The sequence below is a fragment of the Canis lupus genome, chromosome 16 (genome assembly GCF_048164855.1).
Source record: "Canis lupus baileyi chromosome 16, mCanLup2.hap1, whole genome shotgun sequence".
NCBI classification, from domain to species: Eukaryota; Metazoa; Chordata; class Mammalia; order Carnivora; family Canidae; genus Canis; species Canis lupus.
In genome coordinates, this window is record NC_132853.1 from 44,137,458 (window position 1) to 44,145,669 (window position 8,212).

The 8,212-nt window shown below is 38.2% G+C and overlaps 1 long non-coding RNA gene across 1 annotated transcript; it reads right to left on the reverse strand.

Annotated features, from left to right (window-relative positions):
* Positions 1-628: 628 nt before the first annotated feature.
* Positions 629-7,875, reverse strand: LOC140607549 (uncharacterized). The gene is made up of 2 exons (XR_012009521.1): positions 5,644-7,875; positions 629-1,025 (listed from the first exon to the last, which is right to left on the reverse strand). It is a non-coding gene; the product is annotated as an uncharacterized lncRNA (long non-coding RNA).
* Between the last annotated feature and the right edge of the window lie 337 nt (positions 7,876-8,212).

Below are 8,212 nucleotides of genomic sequence, written 5' to 3' on the forward strand. Positions count from 1 at the left end.
TAAAGATTAACCAGTTCCCTATGATATCTTTTAATTTTTCAACACCTGCCTTATAGTTTTTTTTCCAAACATTGAATTCAATGCTATTTTCCTCCCCCCCCCCAAAATCTTTCTGATGTTATTGTTAAAAATTCCAAGTGCTTAGCCCATACCTACATACATTGTCTTTGCACTGTTCCATAAATATATATTTTTCAGATCTTTTACTTGATTTGGCTTGGTTCGGAATATTATGGCTGCATGGCAAAGTGATTTAGAATTCAGGAGCCTTAAGCTTTAATATTGTCATTCCCACCAATGAGCTCTTATCATGTGGGATATCATTTACCTTCTGTCTTTCAACAAATCATAAGCAAAATGACAATACCATTAACTCTCCCTTTCTCAAGGAATTGTCAGATAACCTAAGATCTCTTATCTATAAGTACTTTAAATATAATAGCTTCAGAGTTTTCAAAGTCTTGAAAAAGCCTACGATGCTGAAATAAAAATCCAGTTACATACACAGGCTACTTACCTTACAAAAGAGATAAATGAGATTAGAAACATAGCAGGAGAAAATAAAGATTAGCACACATGTTCAAGTATGTTACCTCCCATGTTTTAACAGCAAATGTTTATGTTAGGCTTCAAGACTAAAGTGTCCAAATTCATATCCTTTTTCACAATCAAGAATATGATTTCTTTTTTTTTTTTTTTTTAAGAATAGGATTTCAAATAAAAAGAGGAACCCCATGTCCAAGGGTTAGAAAAAATATGTTTCTGTGTGGTGGGGATTCCACTTCAAAGTCCTAGATCTGCATCAACAATCTTCAGAACGTTGTTCTTCAATTTGAAAATCCTTCCTGACAAGTGGTAGGCAGGTCACTTTTGCATGCTAAGCTGACTCGGTGGTTTCACGATGATCCTTGATGCATGCAGACAGCAAATGAGACGCCTGCCATTCAGAGAGGGCTCACAAGTCTTCTACAGAAATATGTTGGCTTCTCTGGGCTCATTGTCTTCTTTAAGAGATGAGAGTCATGCTATAGGCAAGATAGATTTTTGAACTGATAATCAGATGACCATGCATAGACTTTAACATCATGCCTGGGAGAAAGTAAGGTTTTGATACATAATGATAATAATTTAATTATAATCAATTTTTTCATCCTTTCTATAAAATATTGAAAACTGTTAATTCATGAGAAGTATCATTTCTAATAGGACTAACATGATCCTCCCCATGATATAATCCCTGAAATTGTCCTTTTAAACGACAACCATCTACTTCTTTTGTTCACCCCGGTGCAAAGAAGGAACATGACTTTCATACTCATGGACTCTTATCTTTATACATTATTTTTTAAAACTCCTATGTTCACGTTAGCTTCTCAAAGGATAAGCATAAGTCGGAAACATAAGGGAATAAGTAGACAAAACAAAAGGAAGAGGAAAACAAAAAAGCCTGAAGTGTAGGTAGATCTGGACTGAAGAGGAGAAGATAAAATGAAACCAGATGGAGATTTATACCTTTTTTCTCAGTGTCTCTGAACTGAGCAGATAATCAGAAACATTTCCTCAATGTTGGTTTTCTAATCTCCTCTGTCACCTTCCACCAAAATATTAGGCCAGACAGAGGCGTTTTTGCACTCCTCATCTTCTATCACCTTTTGCTTTAGAGAAACATGCACTTTCATGAGCAAGCTCTAAAATGATCACTGAAAGAAGCTGAGTAAATATTTTCAAGATAAGCCTGGAGGTCTTACTGTCTCTAAATCATCAACAGGCAAAGAGAGAGAGAGAGATAGGGAGAGGCAGTTTCCTATTCAAACATGTTGCTTAAGAGCTAATGGGAGTATTATTATGATTGATAGACCAGAATCTTTGTCTTCAGGAACACTTAATGGGATAGGAACTGACCAATATTTACATTGGAGATGAAGCCACATTTTATTTCATCTGGGGTCAAATATTACCGAATGAGAAATACATTCCTCAGATGGATGCAGCCTTCACTTCACCCCAATCTGTGTGTCTGAGAGTCCCATGAAATCTCACAACCAATCTCCATTTGTAATACTCTGAAGGTTCACGTTTCAGCAATGAACGAGGATCACGAGGCTGCTTCAGTTGTAGGGCAGGTGGGTAACAAACCGTAAGGGTGAGTAAAGCATATAAGTCAAACTTTGAAAACTATGAATGCTAGCAACAGCTTCTCTATGGCATGAGTGCACAATGCCTATAAAGTAAAATGGTCACCACACAAATCACAATGGGGGGCCAAATAATTTTTTATTTTTATTTTTTTAAAGATTTTATTTATTTATTCATGAGAGACACAGAGAGAGAGAAAGGCAGAGACACAGACAGAGGAAGCAGCAGGCTCCATGCAGGGAGCCTGACGTGAGACTCGATCCCAGGTCTCCAGGATCAGGCCCCAAGCTGAAGGCAGCGCTAAACCGCTGGGCCACCGGGGGTACCCCTGGGGGGCCAAATAGATCAGATGTATGGAAATAACAGCAATGTGGTTCTGCCATTAATGATGGTGACTGAGGGGGGAAAAAGTGTTAATTATACAATTATTCCAGTCAATAACCAGATGATTTTCTAATTCTAGTTTGATATTCTGATATTTAGAACAGGGATTTTTTAGATTCATGACTCTGTGAGTGCATTCTTTTCCTTTCTGGTTTGTGACACTTCATTAAAGTGAAGAGAACCAGGCAACCCTTGATATTAAATAGAAAGAGCATTCCAATGAGAACGTTGGAAGACCTCTTGAGGTCAAATCCATGCTTTTGGCTTGATAACCAACTGCCCTAAGTCAAAGAGAATGGCAGCTAGCTCAGGACTAATGATGCTCCTACACTGACTCGGGTTGAAGACTGGCATCCAGCTGTTGCCTATATTCTTCCTTAAATTCCTTGTTTCCCATTCTTCTTTACAATTACTCCATGCAGGATTTTACCTTTCTAATTCTACCAAAGCTACTCATAGCATAATCACCAGCGACATCTGTTCTACAAGCTGTGGACAATTATTTTGCCCCAGTTGACCACTTCCTTCTCCTGGGTTTTCAGAACATTATATTCACCTAGCTCTTCTCCTATTTTTCTAGGATTTCCCAGTGTCTTTGCTTATTCCTCTTCATCTTCTCAGCTTCTAAATATAGGCATGTTTAAGGGTCCAGTTTTGGGACCTCTTTTCATCTAAAACTCCCGCAGAAATGTTGCTGTTGCTTAAATTTATATCCCAGCCAAGACTTTTCCCTGGGAATCTGGACTTGTACTTCCAACTACCTACCTGAAATCTCCCCTAGGGCACAGAATAGAAATCTCAAACTAAGAACGTCCAGTGTTCTAGCCAACACTGGACGTTCTATGTGCTAGCCAACATCTTTCCTACCCTAATAAATGACAATTCTTCTCCGTCTAGTTGCTCAGCCAAATATCTTGGGATCATCCTTGACTCTTCTCTTCCTCCTATATATTGCATCTAATAGCAAATCTTATTGGCTTTGACTACAAATTGTACACCAACTGTGACTGTTTCTTAACACCTCCACAGCAAGCACTGTGGCATCCACATAATCTTTCTGTTTTCTGCAAGAAACCCCTCTCTTCCAAATCTCCCCGCTTTGCCCCTATAGTTTTTTCCTAAATACAACAGCCAAGAACATCTTTGAAAAATGTATGAGATCATATTACTTTTCAGCGGAAAACTTCTGGTGCCTTCTCATATCACTGAATAAAAGCCAAAGTCCTATTGGGAGCTGCTCCTCTCTCTCATCTCTTCTTATTCTTGTTCATTCACAGCAGTGACACTAGTCTCCTGGTTCTTCCTTGAATATGCCAGGTATACTCATGCCTCAGGGCCTCTGCATTTGCTGTTTCTTCAGCTTGGAAATCTCTTTAAGGTATCTGCGTGGCTCATTCTCTCATTTCCTTCAAATCATTATTTAAGTGCCCCTTCTCAATGAGGCTTTTCCTGAGATGCCTGTTTAGAATTTTACCCCAAATCCCTACACTTGCAAACCTTATCCCCTTATTGATCTTTTTCCATAGTACAAATCTTGAACTTAAATGTGGTTTAAATTTACTTATTTGTAAATAAGTAAATAAATTTACTTATTTGTCTCGTGTATTATTTACCTCCTCCCACTAGGATCCATGCGTCATGAGGACACAGATTGCTGCCTGCTTTGCTCAGTATTTTATCCCCCAGTATGTAGAAAGTGCCCAGTGATATTTGCTAACTGGCTGAATAAAAGTGAAATTGAGGTTTTTGTTTGTCACTGTTTCCCTCCCAATCTCTTTCACAATCTAGTCCCTTTATTACAATATTTGGTGGCACATTTTCCTGTCTTAGGGCACCTGCTGCTCCCATGTTCAAGGCCAGACACTTCAACATCCTATACATCTTAACAGAAATCTCTACCTGTCATTCTTTACAACTGATCTCATGGTCCCACCCTTTTCCCTAAAGGCCATGAAATCAACCCATGTTCAGTTGTTAATTGAAGATAGATTGAATGTAGAGTCCTTCCTGTGGGAATTGACATTTTAAGAGTGATTCCTACGAGATTTAGTGTCTGTAATCCAAAGTATGTCTATAATTAGGGATGCAGTTTTACATGGGAATACAAGACAACAGATGTCAGAAGGGGTGCATTGTACAGTCCTCCTTCAGATCACTTGTATTGTTATCACAAAAACTGAAAGACTTAAACGGGGTTTTATGGTGAAATCTCAACTTTTAGTACAGGCTAGCCAAATGCCTTATCCAGATGATACCTTTCCAAAAATTAATCATGAAATGGGCAAAAGACATGAACAGAAATCTCACAGAGGAAGACATAGACATGGCCAACATGCATATGAGAAAATGCTCTGCATCACTTGCCATCAGGGAAATACAAATCAAAACTACAATGAGATACCACCTCACACCAGTGAGAATGGGGAAAATTAACAAGGCAGGAAACAACAAATGTTGGAGAGGATGCGGAGAAAAGGGAACCCTCTTACACTGTTGGTGGGAATGTGAACTGGTGCAGCCACTCTGGAAAACTGTGTGGAGGTTCCTCAAACAGTTAAAAATATACCTGCCCTACGACCCAGCAATTGCACTGTTGGGGATTTACCCCAAAGATACAAATGCAATGAAACGCCGGGACACCTGCACCCCGATGTTTCTAGCAGCAATGGCCACTATAGCCAAACTGTGGAAGGAGCCTCGGTGTCCAACGAAAGATGAATGGATAAAGAAGATGTGGTTTATGTATACAATGGAATATTACTCAGCTATTAGAAATGACAAATACCCACCATTTGCTTCAACGTGGATGGAACTGGAGGGTATTATGCTGAGTGAAGTAAGTCAGTCGGAGAAGGACAAACATTATATGTTCTCATTCATTTGGGGAATATAAATAATAGTGAAAGGGAAAATAAGGGAAGGGAGAAGAAATGTGTGGGAAATATCAGAAAGGGAGACAGAACGTAAAGACTGCTAACTCTGGGAAACGAACTAGGGGTGGTAGAAGGGGAGGAGGGCGGGGGGTGGGAGTGAATGGGTGACGGGCCCTGGGTGTTATTCTGTATGTTAGTAAATTGAACACCAATAAAAAAAAAAAAAAAAAAAAATTAATCAGTTTTCTACCTTTTCTGCTCCAGTGCAGGCAGTGGTATTTAACCATCTCCTGATGGTTTATGCATCATAATGCTTCTGGATGCTGAGTGGTTTATGCGTCATAATGCTTCTGGATTCAGTGTTCTACACAGATTCCCACTGGTCGAGCAATATCCATAATGCAAACTTGAACGGGCCCTTTAACAGATGAGGAGGCTCATTTTCCCATTTTATCTGCAGCAGAGGCGATTTATATATTAAACAGAAGGATCTTATCACTCACAAGACTGATAAATCCCTTTAGGTCCATAAAGTTCCAGAAGGACTTTCCATTAGGATTAGAGCTGAAGCTTTTCATACATGGAATTTGCTTTAAAGAAGTTGCCTAACCCTAAGCTGAAAATATTTTGAACAAGCAGGAATGGAGTAAGATCTGACCTTTTTTCCCAATGTCAAACTCAATCTCCATAGCCTTTTTCAGCTCACAGGCTAGTCTGACCCTTTCCAGCCTAGTGGTCATGATGCTCACTCACCCTGAGGCCTATACACTGGGCCGTGTGCCCTACAGGGCAAGTCATCATGTGCTTGCAGCTCTTTTGAGTAGAGGCTCTTAACTACACACTCTGCAACACCATAGGGTCTGAATCAGGCTTACCATTCTCCTAAGACCTCAAGGCCACTTCTTTTCCCCTATATAAATCATTATTTCTTCAGGACACAGCCAGTCACCTAGAGGATGCTCTATTGCCTCTTCATGACATTTTCTATCTATTCACTTGTTACTTCATGCATTAACTCTGTAGTCTTGCTTTTCCATTCCCTGAGCCTTCATGATCCTATGAAACTGGAATATTCATTCACACAGGTAGCTTGTTCAACATTAGTCTCCCAGTGCTCTGACCTTCTTAACATTCTAATAATTTCCACCTTCTTAAAAGACTCCTGTTCATCACAGTATTCTGAAGAGTTTCTCCCGAAACAACTCTATTAACTCTGATCCTTTAGACTTGAATATATTCTTCCTATCAACTCTCAGTTTTCATTCATGAATTCATTCAACAAATATTTACTAAATATCAACTATATAACCCATGGATATAAAACAATGAACCAAAGCCAAATGCTTCCCATCTTCATGGAACATGTTTTCTAGTGGAAGAAGACAGAGCCACCTGAAATGATAATAATAATATTAAATATCTTTGTAAAGTGGTATAATTATAAACTGAAATAAATAAGAAGAGAATAAAATGTAGACCTTACAGCAGGGAACCGAAATACAGCTTGGAATATAGGGAGAGACTTCGTAGATAAAGTCACTGTTGAATTGATCACAGGATGACTAGGACTTAACCAGACAAAAGTTATCTGGCTGGGGGAGAGGCTAACTTCTCTCAAAGAATAGTGTTTACAAAGCCTCAATTATCTGGAACATCATGGTCACCGAGGAGGTGAAGAAAAACTGGAAATTGTGCATTAACACATGAGGCTTCCTCTGTCACTCCTCATGCCTTGTGTAGACATGTTTCCATAGGTTATCACTTTCCTTCAACCTAATGAACTTCACTTAACATTTCTTGTGATGCAGTTTGGCTGGCAATGAATTCTATCGCCTTTCCTTTCTAGAAAGTCTTTATGTTAAAGAATGTTATTTTACAAAATATAGGACTCCAGGCCAACAGATTTTTGTGTTCTTATTGTTCCTCTAACTCTTCAAAGATGACAGTGTTGGTCTCCTAGGTTTCAGTACTTCTGCTAAGAAGTCAACAGACTTTCTTGCCTCCTGTGTATAATGAACCCTTGTCCCATACTTTCAAGGTTTTATTTCTCACTTTTTTTTTTTTTTTTTTTTTTTTAGCAGCTTATGTTGTGTCTTGCCATGATTTGTTTTCCATTTACTTTTCCTGGGTTTTACTGAGCTTCCTGAATCTGTTAGTTTATATATTTCAGCAAATTTAGAAAAATTTTCATTTTTGTCTCTAAAGATACTAAGCTCCTTTTTCTGGTGCTCCGATTACACAGACACATGATTGTTTGAGTCCCATAGGTCATTGAGCCATAAACCAGGGCAGGTTTTTACCTCTTTTTCCCCCCTCTCTTTCTGCTTCATTTTGGATAAATTTTATTGCTCTCACATTTATGGATTCTTTTTAAGTCATAGAACTTTTATTATGCAAAAGCTAAACAAAACACAAAAACAAAGCAATACTTTGCTGTACCTCTGGAATCTTAAAATCAAGTCACTCATTCTATCACGTTTACTCCAACTCTACATATTATCCTTTAGTGTTAATCTTTTTCTGACATTTACATCCATATGTACTGGGTGTAAATCCTACTCTATATATTAGGGAGTATTATAAAAATCATAGTTCTTCTGTTTTATTTTGTCTCTTTTTTTTTTCAGTTTTTCCCTTATATTTCCATCATCTAATATTTACAAAATAAAGAAGAGAAAAAGAAAAAATCACAATCTGACTACCCAGAGACTACTCACTTAGAACATTAAAAATATATATATGTAACATAAAACTTACCATTTTAGCCATGTCTAAGTGTAAACTCCTATGGCATGAAGTACATTTACATTGTTTTGCAA